The sequence below is a fragment of the Anomaloglossus baeobatrachus genome, chromosome 10, assembly GCF_048569485.1.
Source record: "Anomaloglossus baeobatrachus isolate aAnoBae1 chromosome 10, aAnoBae1.hap1, whole genome shotgun sequence".
Lineage (NCBI taxonomy): Eukaryota > Metazoa > Chordata > Amphibia > Anura > Aromobatidae > Anomaloglossus > Anomaloglossus baeobatrachus.
In genome coordinates, this window is record NC_134362.1 from 127,384,583 (window position 1) to 127,412,320 (window position 27,738).

Consider the following 27,738-nt stretch of genomic DNA (forward strand, 5'->3'; position numbering starts at 1 on the left):
CGGCCACCGCTGGATCCAGCGGTGGCCGTGAGTTACCTGACTGACAGCAGCTGATCACGCTACTCATCTCAGTTGCTGTGTGAAGCTGACAGGAGCAGCTGTGTATTCTGCAGCTCCTGTCACCTGCATGCAGCAGAGCTGGAAGCGACGCTGGAGGTCCGTGGATTACGCCGGACATGGAGGGCTTTTTGGGGCTTATTAAATTGGTTACGAGGGAATTGGTTTGTGTTTTTTATTTCTAATAAATTATTTTTTCAGGTGTGTGTGTGTTTATTTACTGTAATTTACAGATTAATCATGGAAGGTTTCTCGCCTGACATGATTAATCTAGGATTTAGTTGCAGCTATGGACTGCCATTAACTCCTTATTACCCCGATTTGCCAACGCATCAGGGCAAATCAGGAACAGCCGGGTACAGTCCCAGAACTGTCGCATCTAATGTATGCGGCAATTCTGGGCGGCTGCTGACTGATATTGTTAGGCTGGGGGGCTCCCCATAACGTGGGGCTCCCCATCCTGAGAATACCAGCCTTCAGCCGTATGGCTTTATCTGGCTGGTATTAAAATTGGGGGACCGCACGCCGGTTTCTTTAATTATTTAATTATTTATTTCACTGCACAGTATACACACGCCCACCGGCTGCTGTGATTGGGTGCAGTGAGACACCTGTCACTCAGCGTGGGGGCGTGTCTCACTGCAACCAATCATAGGCGCCTGTGGGCGAGTAAAGCAGGGAATACGAGATGGCTGTGTGCAGAGCACAGCGCGCCCGCCGGTATAAAGGCTCAGTCACGCTGTGCGGGCCGGCCAATCACTGCAATTCCACAACTAACAGGGCTGTGGCATTGCAGTGGTCTGCCAGCCAATCCCTGCATGAGAGCTGGCTCTCAAAAGAGCGCCAACATGCAGGGATGAAGACCACGAGTACAGCACGAGTATCGCGAAATTACTCGGTACCCGCCGAGTAGCCCGAGTACAGTGATACTCGTGCGAGTACCGAGTAGTGACAAGCGTACTCGCTCATCACTAGTGATCACTGTATAACTTGTACACTGACACTATATATAGAGCTCCTGGGGGTAATTGCACTGATGGTAATATCAGTGTTATTAGTATTGTGTTTTTTATTCATGATCATTTATTGTAGTATTCGTCATTGTGTAGTAGTAGTATATGGTCTTGTCATGGTTTGGTATTTGTCTCTTGTATGTGGTATTATTTGATCATTATGTAGTCTGGTCATAGTGTCGTGGTATTTCTCCCTTGTATGTGTTAATATTTGGTTACTATGTGGTCTAATTATGGTGTGGCGATATTACTCTCTTGTCTTGTATGTGGTTGTGTTTGATCACTATGTGGTGGTAATATGTTTGGTCACGGTGTGGCTGTATTTCTCCCTTGTATCATAGTATCATAGTATCATAGTTTTTAAGGTTGAAGGGAGACTCTAAGTCCATCTAGTTCAACCCGTAGCCTAACATGTTGATCCAGAGGAAGGCAAAAAAACCCCAATGTGGCAAACAAGTTCCAATGGGGAAAAAATTTCCTTCCTGACTCCACATCCGGCAATCAGACTAGTTCCCTGGATCAATACCCTGTCATAAAATCTAATATACATAACTGGTTATATTAAATTTTTCAAGAAAGGCGTCCAGTCTCTGCTTAAATGTTAGTAGTGAATCACTCATTACAACATCATGCGGCAGAGAGTTCCATAGTCTCACTGCTCATACAGTAAAGAATCCTCGTCTGTGATTATGATTAAACCTTCTTTCCTCAAGACGTAGCGGATGCCCCCGTGTTCCAGTCGCAGGCCTAGGTGTAAATAGATCTTTGGAAAGGTCTCTGTACTGTCCCCTCATATATTTATACATTGTGATTAGATCTCCCCTAAGCCTTCGTTTTTCCAGACTAAATAACCCCAAGTTTAATAACCTGTCTTCGTATTGCAGCCCCCCCATTCCTCTAATAATCTTGGTCGCTCTTCTCTGCACCCTCTCCAGTTCAGCTATGTCCTTCTTATATATCGGTGACCAGAATTGTACACAGTATTCTAAGTGCGGTCGCACTAGTGACTTGTACAGAGGTAGAACTATATTTTTTTCATGAACACTTATACCTCTTTTAATACATCCCATTATTTTATTAGCCCTGGCAGCAGCTGCCTGACACTGTCCACTAAAGTGAAGTTTACCATCCACCCATACACCCAAGTCTTTTTCTGTGTCTGTTTTACCCAGTGTTCTACAATTAAGTACATAATCATAAATGTTATTTCCTCTACCCAAGTGCATGACCTTACATTTATCTACATTAAACTTCAATTGCCACTTCTCAGCCCAATCCTCCAATTTACATAAATCTCCCTGTAATATAAAATTATCCTCCTCTGTATTGATTACCCTGCAGAGTTTAGTATCATCTGCAAATATTGAAATTCTACTCCGCATGCCCCCAACAAGGTCATTTATAAATATGTTGAAAAGAAGCGGGCCCAATACTGACCCCTGTGGTACCCCACTATGAACTGAGACCCAGTCCGAGTACGTACCATTAATAACCACCCTTTGTTTCCTATCACTGAGCCAGTTTTTAACCCAGTTACACATATTTTCCCCTATCCCCATTATTCTCATTTTATGTACCAACCTTTTGTGTGGCACCGTATCAAAAGCTTTTGAAAAGTCCATATACACAACATCCACTGCATTTCCCTGGTCCAGGCTTGAACTTACCTCTTCATAGAAGCTGATCAAATTAGTTTGACAGGATCGATCCCTCATAAACCCATGTTGATACTCTGTCATAAGGTTATTTTTCTTGAGATACTCCAGTATAGCATCTCTCAAGAAACCCTCAAGGATTTTACCAACCGTAGAGGTTAAACTTACCGGCCTATAATTTCCCGGCTCAGTTTTTGTCCTCTTTTTGAATATTGGCACCACATTTGCTATGCGCCAGTCCTGCGGTACCGACCCTGTTATTAAGGAATCTGAGAAGATTAAAAATAATGGTCTATCTATCACAGAACTCAATTCCTGTAGTACTCTGGGGTGTATGCCATCCGGGCCCGGAGATTTGTCAACCTTAGTGATTTCGAGGCGGCGGCGTACTTCCTGCTGGGTTAAGCAGGTAATATTCAAGGGTGAATTTATGGCATCACTGGTCATGTCATCTGCCATGGCATTTTCTTGTATAAAAACCGTAGAAAAAAAGTCATTTAGCAGGTTAGCTTTACCCTCATCCCCTTCCACCATTTCACCAAGACTATTTTTAAGGGGGCCAACACTATCGCTTTTCAGTTTTTTACTGTTTATGTAGTTAAAGAATATTTTAGGATTATTTTTACTTTCTCTCGCAATGAGTCTCTCTGTCTCAAACTTAGCTAACTTAATTTGCTTTTTACATATTTTATTTAATTTTCTATAATTATATAATGCCTCATCACTACCTACCCTCTTTAATTCTTTTAAGGCTTTCTGTTTTTCTTTTATTGCTTCCCTTACAGCTCTATTTAGCCATAGGGGTTTCCTCCTATTTCTAGCATGTTTGTTCCCATAGGGTATATTTTCTGCACAAGCCCTATTCAGGATGCTCATAAAAGTCTCCCATTTGCTTTGTGTACTTTTATTACTTAGTACATCATCCCAGTTTATTGCACTAAGATAATCTCTCAACCGTTTAAAATTTGCTTTCCTGAAGTTTAGTGTCCTTGTAGCCCCTCTACTATACATCTTACTAAAGAATACATGAAAACTTATTATTTTGTGATCACTATTCCCCAAGTAACCCCCAACTTGTATATTTGATATGCGGTCTGGCCTATTGGTTAGTACAAGGTCTAGTAGTGCTCCCCCTCTTGTGGGGTCCTGTACCATTTGTGAAAGGTAATTATCTTTCATTGTTATCAAAAATCTATTTCCTTTGCTGGAACTGCAAGTTTCTGTTCCCCAATTTATATCAGGATAGTTAAAGTCCCCCATAATAATTACCTCTCCGAGACTCGCTGCTTTATCAATTTGCTTTATGAGGAGATTCTCTACCTCTTCCATAATATTCGGCGTCTTATAACCCACCCCTATCAGTATTTTATTATTCATTCTCCCCCCCCTTATCTCCACCCATAGGGACTCTACATTCTCAGTACCCTCACATATGTTGTCACGCAGGATGGGTTTTAAGGATGATTTTACATATAGACACACACCTCCCCCTCGCTTATTTGTACGGTCATTCCTGAATAGGCTATAACCCTGTAAATTAACAGCCCAGTCATAGCTCTCATCCAGCCATGTCTCTGATATCCCCACTATATCATAATTTTCTTCCAACAATATTAATTCTAATTCCTCCACCTTATTTGTGAGGCTTCGGGCATTAGTGTACATGCACGTTACGTATGACTCTGTACCTATATTCCTGCTTACTGTATTGACTGTCCTAACCCTTCCCCCCGTACCACCCCCAATTTCATTACTTGTGCCCTGGTCACTATCTGCACTACATTCCCCTTCTATAAAGTGAATACCCTCGCCCCCATTCCTAGTTTAAACACTCCTCCAACCTTCTAGCCATTTTCTGCCCCAGCAGAGCTGCACCCTCCCCATTAAGATGCAGCCCATCCCTAGCATAGAATCTGTAGCCAACTGAAAAGTCGGCCCAATTCTCCAGGAACCCAAAACCCTCTTTCCTACACCAATTCTTGAGCCACCTGTTAACCTCCCTGATCTCTCTTTGCCTCTCTGGTGTGGCTCGTGGCACAGGTAGTATTTCCGAAAATACCACCTTTGAGGTCCATGCTTTAAGCTTACAACCTAATTCCCTGAAATCATCTTTAAGGACCTTCCACCTACCTCTAACTTTGTCATTTGTGCCAATATGTACAATGACCGCTGGGTCCTCCCCAGCCCCTCCCAGTAATCTGTCAACCCGATCAGCGATGTGCCGAACTCGAGCGCCAGGAAGACAACACACTGTTCGGCGATCCCTGTCTTTGTGACAGATTGCCCTATCTGTCCCCCTAATAATTGAGTCCCCCACTACCAGTACCTGTCTTGCCTGCCCTGCACTCCTATTCCCCCCCTTACTGGAGCAGACACTCCTCTGGCGTTCAGAGGTCATGCCTTGCTGCAGCAATGCTACCCCTGTAATGACATCCCCCTCATCTGCCAAGTTTGCAAACCTATTGGGGTGTGTCAGTTCAGGACTAGCCTCCCTAGCACTTTTCCCTTTACCCCCCTTTCTAACTGTCACCCAGCTACCTACCTCACCGTCCTGCCGCTCCCTACTACGATCCTCCCCCACATCTGACCCAGCAAGCTGCTACTCAGTGAGCAGCACACTCCTTTCCATATTGCTAATGCATCTCAGAGTTGCCAGCTGCTCATTTAGATCCAGTATCTGGGCTTCCAAATGTGCAACTTGCGCACATCTCGAACAACAGTATGCACCCTCGAACGGCTTTTCAAGGACTGCATACATGAGACAAGATGTACACTGGATCGCATTAGCAATAGTGGAGCACATTTTCTAATGGGGATAGCACTAAACAAATGTTAAGTAATTAAACAACTAAATACAAACAATTCTACTCACACTTACTTTTGCTCACACTTTGCTCACTTACGCTCACAATGAAGAAGACAGGCTAAAATTCGCACGCCGCTAGGCGCGCGGCCTTCAGAAGTCTTCCTTCCGGCTGTAACGGCCAAAACCCGGTTCTCCTTGAGCTCGCGGTGACTCTTCACTTATCCCAGAAGGCACTGGGAATATGCAAATTATCCTCGCAAGACTCCTTCCCTGGCTTTCAGAAGTCTTCCTTCCGGCTGTAACGGCCAAAACCCGGTTCTCCTTGAGCTCGCGGTGACTCTTCACTTATCCCAGAAGGCACTGGGAATATGCAAATTATCCTCGCAAGACTCCTTCCCTGGCTTTCAGAAGTCTTCCTTCCGGCTGTAACGGCCAAAACCCGGTTCTCCTTGAGCTCGCGGTGACTCTTCACTTATCCCAGAAGGCACTGGGAATATGCAAATTATCCTCGCAAGACTCCTTCCCTGGCTTTCAGAAGTCTTCCTTCCGGCTGTAACGGCCAAAACCCGGTTCTCCTTGAGCTCGCGGTGACTCTTCACTTATCCCAGAAGGCACTGGGAATATGCAAATTATCCTCGCAAGACTTTTTCCCTGGCTTTGTATGTGGTTGTATTCGGTCACTATGTGATGGTAATATGTTGTCTGGTCACTATGCAGTGGTATTTCTCCCTTGTATGTGATGGTCTTGGCGTAGTGGATTGTGTTCTGTCTGGATTTCACTTTTTCTCTCTGATTTCAATATGGGGAAGATTCTTTATTTCCAATAGTTTAAATATTTGAATGTTTAACCCCTTCATGTCCTGTGACTATTGCACTGTAGCACATATGCACTTACAGAGGTTCTCCAGTGAAATCAAGTAATCCCCTCTTCTAAAGCCACGTGCACAAAGTATTTGGTGAGTTTTTTACCTCCGTATTTGAAGCCAAAACCAGCAGCGGTAAAATCAGAGGAAAAGTATAATAGAAACATGGGCACCTCTTCTGTATTTTTTTACCCACTCCTGATTTTGGCTACAAATACTGATGTAAGATACTGACCAAATACTGAAAGTGTGAACGTGGCCTCAGGATAAGTGATAACTTATTCATCAGTGAGGTCTGATTGCTGGGACCCGAACTGATCTGCAAAATGTGCAACTTTTATCCCCATTACACTGGAGCTCGTGTCCGACTCGACCCCTGATCCTTTCATTCCCTCAGTGGCTGCGAGCGCTGCGCTTGTTTTTATCTGACTGCCCCAAAGAGGATGAATGGAGCTGTGGTCACACATCCCACCTGCCACCGCATTGTATAATGGGGATAAAAGTTCCTCATTCTTCCGATCGATGCGGTCTCCACTGATCAGGTTCCACCAGTCAATAAGTTCTCACAAACCAACCTGTGGATCGGTGATAACTTGTCACAAAAGACCCTCTACTGCAAACTACTGTAATTATACATCAGTTATGGTGCACAGGAGATGTGCAGGAGCCGTCTGTGCTTTACAGTCAGTGCTTCCCTATAACTGGGATAACGGCTAATGGTATTTGCATGTAGCTGTAGGGTGGGCCCCTAGAGTCAATTCCCCTGGTGGGCCCCAGACACCCCAGTCCGACCCTGATGGTAGATTTAAACTTTACATGATGATCAGACGATTTATGACATCTGGAATGTAGAAGTGTATCTCTTTTTAGGTGATCGCCTTCTGAATGCCTTTTCTGATTCTTCATCTCGATTACTCTTGATCTCTGAATCAATCTTTCAGATCTTTGGCGTGTCTAAAAAAAAGAATTATCTGATGAGTATATACATTGAATTCTTAAAAATTGTCCAGTTAGTATGCCCTTTATGGGGGGTTGTAGATGAGCAGAAAATGCATGTAAAAATGAATTTACAGATGTATCCTTTCTGTATGCTTCAGTCTGTAGATATCCCTGTGGATTTTAACAATCCAGACATCAAAGACGTCAATGGTGGATTGATGTCAGTGGCTGGTCAACTTGATATTTATGTAGCTGTTGTTGAGATGATCAAGAAACTAAATCAATTCAGTTTTTGGGCCCTGCCAAATCATGAAGATATCGTCAATGTAGCTGGCCCATAACAAAACCTTCTCAACAAAGGGAGAGTTGAAAAAGAAAATGTCCCTCTCCCACAGCCCCAGGAAAAGGTTTGCATATGAGGGTGCAAAAGCCACTCTGTTATGAATACATTTTACAGTTTGGGGCTCCCTCTTGTGGTCATTGATGGCAGTGCAGTTACTTGTGGAATGAGAGCCACACACCTGTAGAGGACTGGCAATCAGGCCTTTCAGATTGGGACTATATCACTGAGCAGTTTTCTCCTGTTACTTGCCAGTGCTCAATTGATTTCCTGTGTGTTAAGGACATTCTGAAACCAGCCCTTCTCTCTACCAGAACTCCTCTCAAGATAAGTTGGTCTTTGTACCTCTGCTTATTGTTTCCACTTTCTTGTTGCTTTTTCTGTTTTAATACTATTACTTGATTCCTATTTTGCCTGTGTGGAGTTCCTGGTAGAATTGGATCATTCCCTGCTGGGAGTGTCTGTATATTTAGCTCCATGATTCTGCAATGTATTATGTTTTGTCATGCTTGGTATTAACGTCCCTCATCTATATTAGTGTTTTTGGATCCCAGTAACATCAGAGTACTGATATAATGGGGGAGAGGCCGCGTGGTCTCAGGGTTTTCCATGTCAGGCGTGCTGAGATTTTTTAGGGTTTTTACGGCTGCAGACAGTGCTCTTTCCTATCCTTTCCTATGTAGATAGTTTGGGCCTCATCTTTGCTGAATCTATTTTCTAGCTCTGTATTGTGTTTTCCTATATCACCGTAGTTTTTATATGTGGGGGGCTATCTATATCTTTGGTGATTGCTCCGAGGCAGATTAGCTTTTCTTAAGATCTAAAGGGCCATTTACATGCTCCGACATTGCTAACGATATATCATCGCGGTCACGGTGTTTGTGACGCGCATCCGGCATCATTAGCGACATCGCAGCGTGTGACAGGCTGGAGCGACCTTAAACAATCGCAAAAGAGTCAAAAATCGTTTGCCTTGGAGACGTCGTTTAATAATCAGAAATCGTTGTCTGGTCAGTAGCGATGTTGTTCCTCTTTCTTGCAGCATCACACATCGCTATGTGTGACACTGCAGGAGCAACGAACATCTCCTTACCTCCGTCCACCAGAAATGAGGAAGGAAGATGGTGGGCAGCATGTTCCAGCTGCTCATCTCCGCCCCTCCTCTGCTGTTGGACGGCTGCCGTGTGATGTCGTCGTGACGCCGCACGAACCGCCCCCTTAGAAAGGAGGCGGTTCGCCAGCTAGAGCCACATCGCAAGGAAGGTAAGTCCGTGTGATGGGGACTAGCGATGTTGTGCGACACGGGCAGCGATTTGCCTGTGTCGCACAGCCGACGGGGGCGGGTATGGTCGCTAGCGATATTGATACCGATATCGCAGCATGAAAAGTACCCTTAAGTCCTTTACCATTGTTAAAAAATCGAACAAGCTTTTGTCAGAGAGATGTTGTACAGATTAATAACCTGTAATTGAGGTGTTGTTGTATGATCATAAAATCTTACCTTTTTGTTCTCTTTCTATAATTGCCCACAAATGTATTTGTCCCACTTCGGCTTGGTATGTTGGTTCTTAAACTACGTGATTCTGAATCATCATCAGTAGATGAGATGGAGGACAAATGTGCAGATCTGCCAGAAATAATTTTAGTAGAAGGTGCCTGTTGCCAGTTATATACGTATTGGAGTTGGTAATCCTAAGGCGGGCTTTGCACACTACGACATCGCAGGTGCGATGTCGGTGGGGTCAAATTGAAAATGACGTATTTCCGGCATCACATGCGACATCGTAGTGTGTAAAGGTTTGATGATACGATTAACGAGCGCAAAAGCATCGTAATCGTATCATCGGTGCAGCGTCGGCGTAATCCATAATTACGCTGACGCGACGATCCGATGTTGTTCATCGCTACTGCGGCAGCACACATCGCTGTGTGTGAAGTCACAGGAGCGAGGAACATCTCCTACCGGCGTCACCGCGGCTTCCGTAGGATATGCGGAAGGAAGGAGGTGGGCGGGATGTTTACATCCCGCTCATCTGCGCCCCTCCACTCCTATTGGCCACCTGCCGTGTGGCGTCACTGTGACGCCACATGACCCACCCCCTTAATAAGGAGGCGGGTCGCCGGCCAGAGCGATGGTCGCAGGGCAGGTGAGTGCATGTGAAGCTGGCGTAGCGATAATTTTCGCTACGCCAGCTATCACACGATATCGTATCTGCGACGGGGCGGGGACTATCGCGTGCGACATCGCAGCATCGGCTTGCGATGTCGCAACATGCAAAGCCCGCCTAAATGTGTTAATTTTTTTGTTTTTTGTTCTTGAACTTCTTTTTCCCAAATAGTAAATTATTTATCCACATCCACTTTGAAAGAATCCATGCTGGCTGTGGAAGAGACTTTATTCAATTTGACTTGGTTATCTTCAATGTCTCGTTCGACTGTTAAGAGGCTTTTTTGATTAATTTCAATTAATAATTTGATGAGAGATTTGGAGCATAGATAACATACTATTTACCATCTGGTTCTAAAGTCCATATCATCTACAAAGAAAAAGGGCAGAATTTGCACCCCTAGGCCTCTGCAGATAAGGCTCTTAGAAGAAAAAGCAAAAAACGATTGTGATCAAATGTCCATATAAATGTAATTTATATTAGTGGAAAACAGATGAAACAATGTACAGATAAATATACATTAAGTGGTGGTATAAGAGTTGTCACTAACTTGCTAAAAAAAAAATAAATAAATAAATATATATATATATATATATATATATATATATATATATATATATATATATATATATATATATATATATGTTGTATATGTGTGTATGTGGCGCCCCTGTGGTTAGGCGCTACAGGGGAATACAGCACCTTAACATCAAGGTGCAGTGCCCTTTGGTCACAAGTGAAAGAGACAGGAAATGCAGAGTCTTATATTAGATTGAGTAACATTGACTCAGCAGCCCCTACCTTCATATTCCTGGGACTGTTTATATAGTAGGTCCATAGAGGGGTGGAGCCTAGCTTAGCGTGAGACGCAACGTGATTGACAGGATGACTGGGAGACAGTTAGTCAGTTAGCAGTCAGTCAGTAAGGAGCGAGAAGAAGAGATGAGAGTAAATTGATGACGGAAAGAAGGGCTAGAAATAACATAGGCCCGACGTCCTGAGCAAGGGTACCCCAAACGAAAAGAAAGACACTGGAAAAGGGGCAACCGAGACAGAAAGGGGACGCTTTAGGTCTGGCGAGAGCCGGCTGAAGAGTTCAGGTCGACACCGGTATAATGGAACCGAGGAGATTTGTCAGGTGTATCCCCAAACCATTGACCGTTAACCTGGGATCCTAAATAAGAGGAGTCCCGGTACCCATCAAAAGTCTGACTACTAACCCCAAGCTGAGTTCACGACGCTGTTGCGGGATAGATAAAGAAATCGTGCAGCATCAGACCCCTGGGAAAACCAGTGACGAGACTAAAGAGTGGGTTAACCCCTTAACGACCGCCGATACGCCTTTTAACGGCGACAAATTAGGGTACTTCTTCCGATCCGCCGCTTTTTAACGGCGGTCGGAAAAAAGGGTCTAGCGCCCCCCAGAGTCAGAAAATTTCCGGGGTCTCAGCTGCTGGGGGTAGCTGAGACCCTGGAGATCATGATTCTAGCCGGTTTTTCCGGTCCCCGCTCACCTGATGACCGGTATACACCGTATACCGATGATCAGGTTACAGTAAATGACCGTGCCGGTAAAAAATCATTTATCTCCCATCTGGCATAAACAAACATGTCAGATGGGAGATAAATCTCATCCCCCGGTCCTCTCCGGTCCCCCGGTGTCGCCAAAGTGTCCCCCCACCCCCCCACCCCCCCTTCCTCCTGAAAATCTAACATGGCGCTGCACATACCGGCGCGCACAGCAGCGCGCCGGCCGCATTTCCCCCTTTCCTATGGTTTCTGTCGCATGTGCTATGACACATACAACAGAAACCTGCTCCCCAGGCCCTGCCAGGTCACCCCCTATTCCCACCCCGGTGTTCCCCGGTGTCCCCCGTACCTGTTAGCTCTGATCCCCCGCGGCCCCCACCTCCTTCACAGCAGACGCTGGTCACACTGCAGAGCGCAGCTGTCAGCTTCCTGTGTCTGTGACTCAGACGCTGGCTGCTGCTGCTGCAGCACAGAGTCTGCAGCTGTGACCCGGGGAGGGTGGGTGCAAATTCTTTGCACCCACTCTCCTCAAATGGATGGTCTGCACTCCTAGAAAATGGGGGATACGTTCCCTGAACGTGCCCCCCATATTCTAGAAGGTCAAGAATCGCCGCGAGACTTTCACAATGGATTACAGCAGGGACTTGATTTTTTTTTTTCTTTTCAATAAATTGGCCAAAGAGGGAATGTTTTTGGGGAGTGTTTTTTCAAATAAATTTTTTTTTTGTTGTCAATTTTTTTTTATTATTACTGTCAATTAGTTATGTCTGGTATCAAATAGACGCTGTGACATAACTAATTGCTGGGCTTGATGCCAGGTGACATTACACATCTGGTGTCAACCCCATTTATTACCCCGTTAGCCACCGCACCAGGGCGCGGGATGAGTTGGGGCGAAGCGCCAGGATTGGCGCATCTGATGGATATGCCACTTCTGGGGCGGCTGCGGCCTGCTATTTTTAGGCTGGGAAGAGTCCAATAACCATGGCTCTTCCCACCCTGAGAATACCAGACCCCAGCTGTCAGCTTCACCTTGACTGGTGATCTAATTTGGGGGGACCCTACGTTTGTTTGTTTTTTTTCATTATTTATTTATAAATAATTAAAAAAAAAAAAACCAGCTTGGGGAACCCTCCAAACTGATCACCAGCCAAGGTGAAGCTGTCAGCTGTGGTTTGCAGGCTACAGCTGTCTGCTTTACCCTAGCTGGCTATCAAAAATAGGGGGGACCCCACGTCATTTATTTTAATTATTTTTTTCTTTTTGGGCTAAATACAAGGCTAGGCACCCTTTAGTGCCACATGAAAGGCAATAAAGGGCGCCAGCTTAGAATATGCAGGGGGGTGGGACGTTATATATGTTTGACATCTATCCATTCATCCATTGTAACATTTTAGGCTATGTGCCCACAATCAGGGTTTGCAGCGTTTTGGGCACAGAGTGTTTTCCCTGCGTCCATAACGCTGCGTTGTGCAGATTTTTAGAAATCCCGTGCCCACTGTGCTTCTTTTCTCCGCAGCATAAACCGACCTGTGGCGCAGCTTCCCGAGCCTCAGCATGTCAATTTATGCTGCGGAGATGAGTGTGCTCTGCAGGTAGCATAGAGCTCCACAGCAGCCTGAACCCAAATCGTGGGCATGGGCAGCTGCGTTCTCCCGTGGACAACACTCACATCTCTGTAGGAAGGCTGACACTGTGTACTGGACGCCGTGTCGCTGGATCATGGCCACATAGCCTAAAAGTGAGAAATTTGTTGCTACAGCAACATTTTTGTGAAGTACCTGTGGATTCAAAATGCTTACTATACTCCTGAATAAAATCCTTGAGGGGTCCAGTTTCCAAAATGGAATCACTTGTGGGGGGTTTCTAATGTATAGGTACCCAAGAGGCCCTGCTAATGTGACATGGTGTGCGCAATTTATTTCAACTTTTCCAAAATTCAAATGGTGCTCCTTCCATTCCAAGCCCTCCCATATATCCAAACAGAGGTTTTTGGCCACATATGGGGTATCCCTGCGCTCACAAGAAATTGGATTACAACCTGTGGGGTCCACGTTTTGTTGTTGCCTCTTGAAAAAGTGAGAAATGTGATGCTAAAGAAACATTTTTGTGAAAAAAATGAAAATTTTCAATATGGCAACCTAAGCTTATCAAATTCTGTGAAGTATTCGTGGATTCAAATTGCTCAATATACACCTAGATAAAAGCCTTGAGGTTTCTTGATTCCAGAATGGGGTCACTTGTGGGGGGCCTCCACTGTTTAGGCACTTTAGGGGCTTTCCAAATGCGACAGCGTCCACTAATTATTCCAGCCAAATGTTCAGTCAAATTGCACTCCTTCCCTTCCAAGACCTGCCGTGTGCCCAAACAGTTGATTTCCACCACATATAAGATATCACCAAACTCAGGAGAAATTGCAGAATACATTTCATGGTGATTTTTTTCCTGTTACCCTTGTGAAAAAAAAGCTACCTGGTTGAAGTAACAATTTTGTGGTAAAATTTTATTTTTTTATTTTCATGGCTCAACGTTATAAACTTCTGTGAAGCACCTGGGGGTTCAGGGTACTCACCAAACATCTAGATACATTCCTTGAGAGGCCTAGTTTCCAATATGGGGTCACTTGTGGTGGTTTTTTGCTGTTTACGTACCTTAGGGGTCCTCCAAATGCAACATGGTGCCCGCAATCTTTTTCAGCCAAATTTCCTTTCCAAAATTCAAATATTGCTCCTTTCGTTCCAAGCCCTCCCATTTGTCCAAACAAAGGTTTCAGACCACATGTGAGATATCACCGCGCTCATAAAAAAGTGGGTAACAAACATTTGGGTCAAATTTTTGGAATTACCTCTTGAAAAAGTGAGAGAATTGATGCTGAAGCAACATTTTTGAGAAAAAAAATTACAATTTTCAATATGTCAAAGTAACGTTATCAAAATCTGTGAAGTACCTGTGGGTCCAAAATGCTCAGTATACCCCTCGATAGAAGCCTTAAGGGGTCTAGTTTCCAAAATGGGGTCACTTGAGGGGGGTTCCTGCTGTTTAGGTTCCTTAGGGGATCTGTAAAAGCAACATGGTGCCCGCAATCTGTTTCAGCCAACTTTGCTTTCCAAAATTCAAATATTGCTCCTTTCATTCCGAGCTCTGCCATTTACCCAAAAAAAGGTTTCTGACCACATGTGGGATATCGGCGCGCTCATAAGAAAGTGGGTAACAAAGTGTGAGGTCCAATTTTTGGTGTTACCTCTTGAAAAAGTAAGAAAATTAGTGCTAAAGTAACATTTTTAGGTAAAATGTTAATTTTTATTTTTTTTCATTCCACATTACTTTAGTTCCTGTGAAGCACCTGAAGGGTTAATAAACTTCTTGAATGTGGTTTTGAGTACCTTGAGGGGTGCAGGTTTTAGAATGGTGTCACTTTTGGGTATTTTCTGTCACCCAGGCCTCTCAAAGTCACATCAAATTGGATGTGGTCCCTAAAAAAATGGTTTTGTAAATTTTGTTGAAAAAATGGGAAATTGCTGATGAACTTTGAACCCTTCTAACTTCCTAACCCCAAAAAATTTTGTTTCAAAAATTGCGCTGATCTAAAGTAGACAAGTGGGAAATGTTATTTATTAACTATTTTGTGTGACATAACTCTCCAGTTTATGGGCATAAAAATTAAAAGTTTGAAACTTGCAAAATTTTTAATTTTTTTGTCAAATTTCAGATTTTTTCACAAATAAAATAAAAAAATATCATCCTAAATTTACCTCTAACATGAAGCCCAATATGTCACGAAAAAACAATCTCAGAATCACCGGGATCCATTGAAGCATTCCAGAGTTATAACCTTATAAAGTGACACTGGTCAAAATTGCAAAAAATGGCCTGGGCATTAAGTACAAAACTGGCTTCGTCCTTAAGGGGTTAAAGAAGGAGTCACAGAGGCCTCAGAGCAGGGACTGAGAAAGAGACAAAGAAAGGTTACCTCAGAGAGAGACTCTGTCATTAAATCTCCTCCAAAACGTGTGACCATTGGCCTTCTAGTAACCGAACTTTCTTCTGTGTACTGTGTGAAACAAACCAGATGCTAGTAAAAAGGACTTGTTTGAGCTGATGTGGACTCGGTGTGTCGTCTCTCCACCATTCGACAGGACCCTGCGATGTCAGAGAAGAAGGCAGGCATCACCGCTTTGTCGCTTCCCTCCTGATCAGTGACCCGCCGCCCTGAGGTAAAATAGTTCCACCTGTGGGGAGCTGAGAGGTCTTAAGCTGCCGTCACCATCGCCTCAGTGGTCGGCCGCGGGCAGCGCTGGAATATCCCGCTTACCAGACACCACAGGTGGCGTCACGTATATCCCCAAAATCATCCCTGTACCCCATTCCCCAGCCGCAGAGTGAGAGCACAGGGCACGAAGCCGGGACCGACCACCTGTGATAACCCCATCGAGCGTAAAGTAGCCGTAGTCCCGGCGACAGAGTACCCCCCTACCGAAAACCCTGATGGTCATCTCATATATATACTAGCTGTAGTACCCGGGCGTTTCCCAGGATAGTAACTGTCTCTTTAACTCCCAGTCTCTGTCTGTGTGTCGCTGTCTGTCTCTCTGTCTGTCTCGTTCCTTGTCTGTCTGTTTCTATCTCTCTGTCTGTATTTGTATCAGTCTGTCTCCATCTCTGTGTCTGTCTCTCTATCTCCATGTCTGTCTCTGTGTGTGTGTCTGTCTCTCTTTCCCTGTCTGTCTCTTTCCAGGTCTGTCTCTTTCCAGGTCTGTCTCTTTCCAGGTCTGTCTCTTTCCCCGTCTGTCTCTTTCCCCGCCTGCCTCTTTCCCCGCCTGTCTCTTTCCCGGCCTGTCTCTTTCCCGGCCTGTCTCTTTCTCGGCCTGTCTCTTTCCCGGCCTGTCTCTTTCCCGGCCTGTCTCTTTCCCGGCCTGTCTCTTTCCCGGGCTGTCTCTTTCCTGGCCTGTCTCTTTCCCGGCCTGTCTCTTTCCCGGGCTGTCTCTTTCCCGGGCTGTCTCTTTCCCGGGCTGTCTCTTTCCAGGGCTGTCTCTTTCCAGGGCTGTCTCTTTCCCTGGCTTTCTTTTTCCAGGGCTGTATTTTTGCCCGGCTGTCTCTTTCCCGGCCTGTCTCTTTCCCAGACTGTCTCTTTCCCGGCCTGTCTCTTTCCCGGCCTGTCTCTTTCCCGGCCTGTCTCTTTCCCGGCCTGTCTCTTTCCCGGCCTGTCTCTTTCCCGGCCTGTCTCTTTCCCGGGCTGTCTTTTTCCCGGGCTGTCTCTTTCCAAGGCTGTCTCTTTCCAGGGCTGTCTCTTTTCCTGGCTTTCTTTTTCCAGGGCTGTATTTTTGCCTGGCAGTCTCTTTCCAGGGCTGTCTTTTTCCCCGGCTGTCTCTTTCCCCGGCTGTCTCTTTCCCCGGCTGTCTCTTTCCAGGGCTGTCTCTTTGCCCATCTGTCTCTTTGCCCATCTGTCTCTTTGTCTCTTTGTTCGTCTCTTTTTGCCCGTCAGTCTCTTTCCAGGTCAGTCTCTTTCCAGGTTAGTCTCTTTCCAGGGCTGTCTCTTTCCAGGGCTGTCTCTTTCCCGGGCTGTCTCTTTCCCGGGCTGTCTCTTTCCAGGGCTGTCTCTTTCCAGGGCTGTCTCTTTCCCTGGCTTTCTTTTTCCAGGGCTGTATTTTTGCCCGGCTGTCTCTTTCCCGGCCTGTCTCTTTCCCAGGCTGTCTCTTTCCCGGCCTGTCTCTTTCCCGGCCTGTCTCTTTCCCGGCCTGTCTCTTTCCCGGCCTGTCTCTTTCCCGGCCTGTCTCTTTCCCGGCCTGTCTCTTTCCCGGGCTGTCTTTTTCCCGGGCTGTCTCTTTCCAGGGCTGTCTCTTTCCAGGGCTGTCTCTTTTCCTGGCTTTCTTTTTCCAGGGCTGTATTTTTGCCTGGCAGTCTCTTTCCAGGGCTGTCTTTTTCCCCGGCTGTCTCTTTCCCCGGCTGTCTCTTTCCCCGGCTGTCTCTTTCCAGGGCTGTCTCTTTGCCCATCTGTCTCTTTGCCCATCTGTCTCTTTGTCTCTTTGTTCGTCTCTTTTTGCCCGTCAGTCTCTTTCCAGGTCAGTCTCTTTCCAGGTTAGTCTCTTTCCAGGGCTGTCTCTTTCCAGGGCTGTCTCTTTCCAGGGCTGTCTCTTAACAGGGCTGTCTCTTTCCAGGGCTGTCTCTTTCCAGGGCTCTCTCTTTCCAGGGCTCTCTCTTTCCAAGGCTGTCTCTTTCCAGGGCTGTCTCTTTTAAGGTCTATCTCTTTGCCTGTCTGTCTCTTTGCCCGGCTGTCTCTTTGCCCTGCTGTCTCTTTGTCTGGCTGTGTCTTTGCCCGGCTGTCTCTTTCCAGGGCTGTCTTTTTGCCCATCTGTTTATTTGCCCATCTGTCTCTTTGTCTCTTTGCTCGTCTCTTTTTGCCCGTCAGTCTCTTTCCAGGGCTGTCTCTTTCCAGGGCTGTCTCTTTTAAGGTCTATCTCTTTGCCCGGCTGTCTCTTTGCCCATCTGTCTCTTTGCCCATCTGTCTCTTTGCCCATCTGTCTCTTTCAGTGTCTGTCTCTTTGTCTCTTTGCTCGTCTCTTTTTGCCCATCAGTCTCTTTCCAGGTCAGTCTCTTTCCAGGTCAGTCTCTGTCCAGGGCTGTCTCTTTCCAGGGCTGTCTCTTTCCAGGGCTCTCTCTTTCCAGGGCTCTCTCTATCCAGGGCTGTCTCTATCCAGGGCTGTCTCTTTCCAGGGCTGTCTCTTTCCAGGGCTGTCTCTTTCCAGGGCTGTCTCTTTTAAGGTCTATCTCTTTGCCTGTCTGTCTCTTTGCCCGGCTGTGTCTTTGCCCGGCTGTCTCTTTCCAGGGCTGTCTCTTTGCCCATCTGTCTCTTTGCCCATCTGTCTTTTTGTCTCTTTGCTCGTCTCTTTTTGCCCGTCAGTCTCTTTCCAGGGCTGTCTCTTTCCAGGGCTGTCTCTTTTAAGGTCTATCTCTTTGCCTGGCTGTCTCTTTGCCCAGCTGTCTCTTTGCCCGTCTGTCTTTGTGCCCATCTGTCTCTTTCAGTGTCTGTCTCTTTCCCCGTCTGTCTCCTTCCAGGTCTATCTCTTTGCCTGTCTGTCTCTTTGCCTGTCTGTCTCTTTGCCTGTCTGTCTCTTTGCTCGGCTGTTTCTTTGCCCGGCTGTCTCTTTCCCCGGCTGTCTCTTTGCCCGGCTGTCTCTTTCCAGGTCTATCTCTTTGCCCATCTGTCTATTTCCCTGTCTGTCTCTCTCTATCCGTCTCCCCACCGACATCATATTACCTCACACATCAGCTTCTTATACTAACAGTTTATTTTGTTTCTGAAGGACCCTGATGGGGATTTTTTCCCTGTGGGAAGTGTATTGCATGCCCCAACATGGTGAGAGCGTTTGATTTTGCCTCAAGCGATGGAAAGAGAGATTTCCGGATTACTAAACATATTACATGCGAATCCGAAGCAGTGATTTATTATGCAAAATGTCCCTGCAATCTTGTCTATGTTGTATTGACAACAACAAAACTTTAGAGTGAGGATCCGCGAGCATGTGTTGGAGATCAACAATGCTCTGAAATCTGATGAAGTCGCTACGCTGAAACCATTACCGAGACACTTCAAAACCCACCATGGATGTGATGCTTCCCTTTTGAAAGTATCAGGGATCAATAGAATTGTTACAAATCTGCGAGGTGGAGATGTGAAAAATGTTTGTCTCAAATGGAGACACAATGGATCTGGTGCCTCCGTACAGTGCGACCCTATGGATTAAACGAAGTCTTGAGTTTTGTTCCCTTTTTATGAGGGATTTCCTGGGTTTTAGGCGGGCTTTACACGTTGCGACATCGTTAGCAATTGCTAGCGATGTCCAGCGCGATAGCACCTGCCCCCGTCGCACATGTGATATGTGGTGATTGCTGCTGTGGCGAACATTATCACTACAGCAGCTTCACACGCACATACCTGCTCGGCGACGTCGCTTTGACTGCCGAACAATCCCTCCTTCAAGGGGGAGGTGCGTTCAGCGTCACCGCGACGTCACTAATCGGCCGGCCAATAGAAGCGGAGGGGCGGAGATGAGCGGGACATAACATCCTGTCCACTTTCTCGCTTCCGCATTGCTCCTGCGGGTTTACACACAGCGATGTGTGAAGCTGCAGGAATGACAAACAACATCGTACCTGCGGTCGAACCGACATTATGGAAATGAACGACGTTACACAGATCAGCGATATTGTACGCTTCTGTGCTCATTCATCCTAGGATTTACACATTGCGATGTTGCTACCGGCACCGGATGTGCGTCACTAACGACGTGACCCCGACGATACATCTGTAGCGATGTTGCAACGTGTAAAGCCCCCTTTAGAGTAGTCCCGTTCTCCTTTCTTTTAGTGTGTGTTTGTCTGTGTTTTTAATTGTTTTTAACTGGTACTAACTTTTTTTCTTTTATTTTTTAGTGTCATATTTAATTTGTTATGTCTGATTTTTGAACATTCGGATGTCTTTAGAGGAGGAACCTTGGAATTCAACAGAACACATACTATTTTCTCATTGTAGAGTTGTTGTTTTTTGTACATAATAATTTAAAAAATTTTAATATATAAAATGTATTTTTTGGAGCAGTTTTGCACATATTTAATTTGTTGATATACAGTACAGTCCAAAAGTTTGGACACACCTTCTCATTCAAGAGTTTTCTTTATTTTCAAGACTCTAAAAATTGTAGATTCACATTGAAGGCATCAAAACTATGAATTAAAACATGTGGAATGAAATAGTTAAAAAAGTGTGAAACAACTGAAAATATGTCTTATATTCTAGGTTCTTCAAAGTAGCCACCTTTTGCTTTGATTACTGCTTTGCACACTCTTGGCATTGTCTTGATGAGCTTCAAGAGGTAGTCACCGGAAATGGTTTTACAAGAGTCTTGAAGGATTTCTCAGAGATGCTTAGCACTTGTTGGCCCTTTTGCCTTCACTCTGCGGTCCACCTCACCTCAAACCATCTCGATTGTGTTCAGGTCTGGTGACTGTGGAGGCCAGGTCATCTGGCATAGCATCCAATCACTCTCCTTCTTAGTCAAATAGTCCTTACACAGCCTGGAGGTGTGTTTGGGGTCATTGTCTTGTTGAAAAATAAATGATGGTCCAACTAAACGCAAACCGGAAGGAATAGCATGCCGCTGCAAGGTGCTGTGGTAGACATGCTGGTTCTGTATGCCTTCAATTTTGAATAAATCCCCAACAGTGTCACCAGCAAAGCACCATCACACCTCCTCCTCCATGCTTCATGATGGGAATCAGCCATGTAGAGTCCATCCGTTCACCTTTTCTACAAAGACACGGTGGTTGGATCCAAAGATCTCAAATTTGAACTCTTCAGACCAAAGCACAGATTTCCACTGGTCTAATGTCCATTCCTTGTGTTCTTTAGCCCAAACAAGTCACTTCTGCTTGTTGCCTGTCCTTAGCAGTGGTTTCCTAGCAGCTATTTTACCATGAAGGCCTGCTGCACAAAGTCTCCTCTTTATAGTTGTTCTGGAGATGAGAAGGTGTGCCCAAACTTTTGGCCTGTCAGTATGTAGGGATACTTGGATATGGGGGATATGCACATGTATGGTTCACATATGCACATATATAAATTTTTACAATTTTTGTGGGGTATGATTGTTTTAAAAAAAAAATTTCTCCACTGACACATTTTTCTTATGATCTCATTATAGAATTGTATGCACTATTTTCACATTGTTTGTACTTTTTACACTTTTTACACTGATTTGATAATGATACAGTATGAATATTATTTTTTTATTGTATCCATTTGGCACATGTCACTTTTTAGATACAATTATAGAAAACAAACATTTATAAAAAAATGTTTTTCATCCATTGCACTTTATTTGCATCTATATTTTTATATTGATCATTGATCTATATTTGGGGTTTACACATCTAAATATATATATATTATTTTTCTATATATATGCATATGTGGTGTCTCTTTTTATATGTATATATGATAAAAAAAAAATTTATATACGAATTTACTGTATTATTTATATTTATTGCATACATTTAATGCATGGTATATATTGGTGATATTGTCTGTATTGATATGACATTATAATTATATTGTTCTTATATTCACTAAATTAGTATGTGTTCTATAATTTATTTTATTTATTGTCTATTCATATTTAATTACTCTAATATCTATCTGTGGTTTTGAATATGTATATTCTTGAACCTATGGCTTTCCTGCGTTACACTTCTATTCAGCAGTAATATACTGCTTGACATCTGAGCCGTTGCGCTCACATGGGTGGGACGCTACCTCGGCGTGTGTTGGAATCCTTGCGGTGGCAGGCGCGCCTCCCTGTGTGACGAATTCCGGGTGCGTCATCGGGGGGGCGGGTCTTTCATGGCTCGGGTACTGACCGCGGTATAGTGCATTGCCCAGGAAAGCACAACTTCCAGCATGACAATATTTCATGGAGACAGCTGATTGGCTGTCCCCTATATAAAAGACACGCCTGTCAAACTGCTAACCACACCCCTTCTGAAGAAGCGCGGCGGCGAAACGTACGTCAAGGGGGGTCCTTGCGGTAAATATAATCTATTTTCCCCTGTAATCACACTGGGTGGGGACCGTCTATTCCTCTGTTTAAATGTCCTTAGAGTCTCTTGCCATTTATGTTGGTTGTGGTTCCTCGCTCTATACTTTACTTGGAGGTGTTATTTAACTAATGAGGACGCAATCTAGTATATGTAACTTCCCTGGACTACTTTATATTGATGTAGTTGAATTCTCTGGGTATATACTGCCACCTTGTGTTACTAAAAATTATTGCATTGTATGTGAAACTATGAATGTGATCAGCTGTGGGTAATAATTGTAAGAATTTAATTTGTCATTTATTACTGCATGGACCAAAGTTGTTTTTGTGTCCTTCTCTCCTTTGAATTTTAATTCCTCTTTTTATTGATATATTAATAATATTAATAAAGATGTTTATTTAAGCTTGTGAATATATTTGTGGAGTTTCTTGTATAGGTTATATAGTTGCTATTAATTGCCTGTAGCTCCCACCTCCATTCGTTTAATGGAGGCAGGATTTTGGAGACTAAGTGTAAAGCGTGGGGTTAAATGTTCCCGTCAAAACAGTTTATGACGTTCCCGGAGTCACATGAGGTGTCTGTGCAAAATGTCGGGATTGTAAATGCGACAGTGCGGATTCCTTTAGCGGACATACACACATACACTCAGCTTTATATATTAGTTATATATGCACACACACATATATATCATAGATAAGATACAGTACATAAATAGCAATGCATTAAAAGTATATGTCAATAATTTATATGAAAAAAAAATTGTTTACATATAGAAAAATAATATACCCTGTTCGCTATCCAAAAACCATAATAGAATTTAATAAACAGGAGGCACCAGGTTGAATGAAGTACTATAAGCAAAAAGCAAGTAGTTCCATATGCAAAAAGATAAATTATAAGATTGCACATTGCCCAGATCACACCATAAGGGAAATAAAGCCAAGATTATTGCATTATATATTGCCCAGACAGCAGCACATGCAATAGCCAGAATATATATATATATATAAAAGGCTGCATTGGTTAAATAAAGGCATAGATGCTATGATAAAGTTGAAAGGATTGGCAATAAGAATCAATGGGGCAGGATGGAAAACCAAAAAACCTTGTGCCCAATGTAAATACTTGAGGGTGGCGAACAGGGAGATGCAAGATAGCAGTGTGCGACCCGACGGTCATTTCAGTGTGGAAAACCTTCGTTAGGAGGTGGTGCTAAGTGTGCAGGATGTGAGGTAGATATAGGGCCATACGCCAATCCAGAGCCGGCAAGCCCTTAGTGACGTACACGCCGCCATGGTAATACTGGGCTCCGAGCGGTGGCCGTGTCAGGGGCCGTGTGAGAAGATCAGTGATCAAACATCACAGCCCTCAAAGACACGGCAGGTCGTCTAACAGCCAGGAGGCAGAGCAGTGTGCATGTACGAGCAGCCAGGAGTGAATAGCAGGGTATGTGGGAGATTATATGACGCATATGGAAAAATGCATAATATATAACGAGAATATAAAATATACATATATACCTAGGGGAATATATGTAGATACACTGGGGGTAAAAATATAAAGTACAATAAAGAGTACAGGTATGGGAATGCTGAAAAACTAAAAATGGCAAAAGTAGGTAAAGAAATGTAGACTAAAATTTTGGTTACTAAATTAAAATAAAAGATCGCTATATAGGTATGTAAAAGGCATTAACACATTATTATACCCATACAGGTAAACAGCCATGCGCACATGCATGCACATAAGCACGCATGCATTTGCACATTAACAACATAAAATATTAAGTATGTAGTCATCTAGGACACTAGACATAATCAAGTACAATTGTATAGCATGGACAATATAAAGTATAGAATACATAAAAGTATACATAATATTGTGCTGATACAGTATTTTAATAACATCTAATAATGAAAACTATCTTATATGTAGCATACAGCATAACGAGTAAATACAGGCAAAGATAGTAGGTGGCGACCTCACAAGCGGAGACAAAAAATCCCCCCACACAACTCCAGATGAAAGGGTAACAGACATATGGACCAAAGACACAGAAGGCTTAAAACAGGTGGGATGGTGACAACCGTGAAGAGAAACATCTGGTCAAGAAAAAAGAGAAAAAAAATTAATAAAAACACACACAAAATGTGGAAGGACCGCAAAGCACTAAAAATACTATAAAAAAGAAACAAAACTATTGTTTCCATAGAGGCCAGATGGATGTGTAGTATTCAAAGTCCAGATCCACCAGGCCTCAAGCTGCACAAGACGTTTACTGATAGCCCCATCCCTTAAGTCAATATTCAGTAAGTCGATACCTCTAACCTGAAGGCCCGTAGCATCAGATTGATGAAACAGTTTGAAATGTCTAGGTAATGTTTTAAGGGAGGATGCATCCTCAGCCGCAGATCATCATAGTATCATAGTATCATAGTTTTTAAGGTTGAAGGGAGACTCTAAGTCCATCTAGTTCAACCCGTAGCCTAACATGTTGATCCAGAGGAAGGCAAAAAACCCCAATGTGGCAAACAAGTTCCAATGGGGAAAAAATTTCCTTCCTGACTCCACAGCCGGCAATCAGACTAGTTCCCTGGATCAATACCCTGTCATAAAATCTACATAACTGGTTATATTAAATTTTTCAAGAAAGGCATCCAGGCTCTGCTTAAATGTTAGTAGTGAATCACTCATTACAACATCATGCGGCAGAGAGTTCCATAGTCTCACTGCTCGTACAGTAAAGAATCCTCGTCTGTGATTATGATTAAACCTTCTTTCCTCAAGACGTAGCGGATGCCCCCGTGTTCCAGTCGCAGGCCTAGGTGTAAATAGATCTTTGGAAAGGTCTCTGTACTGTCCCCTCATATATTTATAAATTGTGATTAGATCTCCCCTAAGCCTTCGTTTTTCCAGACTAAATAACCCCAAGTTTAATAACCTGTCTTCGTATTGCAGCCCCCCCATTCCTCTAATAATCTTGGTCGCTCTTCTTTGCACCCTCTCCAGTTCAGCTATGTCCTTCTTATATATCGGTGACCAGAATTGTACACAGTATTCTAAGTGCGGTCGCACTAGTGACTTGTACAGAGGTAGAACTATATTTTTTTCATGAACACTTATACCTCTTTTAATACATCCCATTATTTTTTTTTTAGCCCTGGCAGCAGCTGCCTGACACTGTCCACTAAAGTGAAGTTTACCATCCACCCATACACCCAAGTCTTTTTCTGTGTCTGTTTTACCCAGTGTTCTACAATTAAGTACATAATCATAAATGTTATTTCCTCTACCCAAGTGCATGACCTTACATTTATCTACATTAAACTTCAATTGCCACTTCTCAGCCCAATCCTCCAATTTACATAAATCTCCCTGTAATATAAAATTATCCTCCTCTGTATTGATTACCCTGCAGAGTTTAGTATCATCTGCAAATATTGAAATTCTACTCCGCATGCCCCCAACAAGGTCATTTATAAATATGTTGAAAAGAAGCGGGCCCAATACTGACCCCTGTGGTACCCCACTATGAACTGAGACCCAGTCCGAGATGCCGCCACTATGCCCAATACATGCTCTCTGACTCTCACTTTTAATTGGAGTGTAGTAAGGCTTACATACATTTTCGGGCAGGAGCAAGTAGCATAATATATATTAGCACGTGATGTAGAAGTAATGAGTTTCTTAATTGAAATTACTATCTGTTCGGGGGAGTCTGAAAATAAGTCAGAGCGCAAAATATTAGGGCACACGATACCTCTGCCGCATGGGACGCATCCACCCAATACAGCAGGCACTGGCTGTCCCAGAAAGGTATAAGTAGATGGAGCCTGATATTGGCTATGTACCAAATAGTCATAGAGGTTCTTAGATCGTCTAATAGTAACCAAGGGTTTTAAAGGGAGAATTTTCCATAAAATAGGGTCTGCTCGTAAAATCGGCCTGGATCTCTCAAGGCAACTCCTTATGGCGGGAAATTTAGAGTGGTACTCGGTAACAAATCTTACCTGTTCATTAGATTTTGATTATTAGAGAATAGCAGTTGGTCACGTGGTGCATATATAGCACGATGGTAAGCATGTTTAACCGCCCGCTTGCTATAAACCCGTTCTCTAAACCTAACCATGAGGTCTTTAGCCTGGATCTCAAAATCTACATTAGTAGAACAAACCCTATCGATCCGTATAAATTGGCCTACAAGAATAGACCTAATCATGAAATCCGGATGGGAAGAGGAGGCATGCAGCAGAGTATTCGTAGCTGTGAGCTACAGAAAAGATCAGTTTATAGATATCCATATTTTTCACGCTTAAGGATGACGTCAAGAAAATCGATCCTGTCATGGGCACAATGGTACGTAAGATGTATGTTATATTCATTGCCATTGATACCAGATATGAAATCATGTAAACATTCCATAGACCCCTGCCAGATCAGAAAAATGGTGTCAATGTACCGTGCCCAAAAAAGGACAAAGTCAATTAACGACTGCTAATCTGACTGGAATTAGCGTAGCATGGCGCAAAAAATTTACCCATCGCTGTACCCTGGAGCTGTAGGTAGAAGGACCCCTTAAAAAAATAATTGAGTCAAATTAAAATTCCAGTTGCACCATGACAAGATCGATGATCTGTGATGACAAATTGGACATATTAAGAAAAAACCTCACAGCTGCAATACCATCTGAGTGATGTATGTTAATGTATAATGACTCAACGTCTCCTGTAACCAGTAGAGTGTCATTACAGTGGAGTGTCATTAAGTTGATGGTCATTAGTAGACCATTAACATTTTTGAGCCGGTCACCAGTGTCCTTCAAAAATGATGGAAGGCCCTTAACAAGCGGTTGCAGAATAGAGTCTATCCACTTGTTGACATTTTCCAGGAAATTAGGAGAATCTGTGAACGTGCGACCGCCTGCGTCCTTAGAAACATTTTGCTGGTTGCCTCCTTAGCGCCATTTTGCTTATGCGTTTCGTCTAAATATACAGTTTCTCACGTATGTGTTATCGATGCTACTTTTGCGCATGCGTGCCATATACCATATACTATATTATAAAATTTTGCAATATTTATGTATATGTTTGAGTATATTGTGCAAACACGTAACATGCTCATTTTGAGTGAATGTGTATTGTCCAGCATGCTTCATGTATGTACTATGTATATCACGCATGCGTGACGGGACTGCTCTTATGGCGTATGTGCTGACTTACTTGTAGATAGATTACAGGACATCTAATACATGCTTCGGCGTCCCTAGTAACCTCCTTTTGGCTCTCTTAGTGTCATTTTGTGCATGCTCTTTTCGTTTTTTTATATACAAGTGTTATTGGGGTTTTTACATTATAACTGCTAAATGTTTAAACAACCTTACACACAATTAAGTGCATTGCACAATATGTAACTTTTTTTGTGAATATGCTATGCCATGTTATTTTTTGCACTATGCAAACCAGGCATGCATGATGGAACTATTCTTACTGCACATGTGTTTGATTCACCTGCAGCCAGACTACAGGACACAAAATCTACTACTCAATACACACACAGGTAGTGAGTGTTTAGATTATGTCTGCTATTTATATATCACCTCGGGATGGTGAACTTAATTTCCTCTTTTGCCCTTGATGAAGTCATCCATGAAGTGACGATTCGCGTCGGGCTGGCCACTTTCCCTCCCCCCACTTGCAGGCTTCTATGATACAGTATTATCCTTACAGGCTGGTACACTGATTGAGATCTGTGTCTCATTATCCGAAGGTCTTTCCATC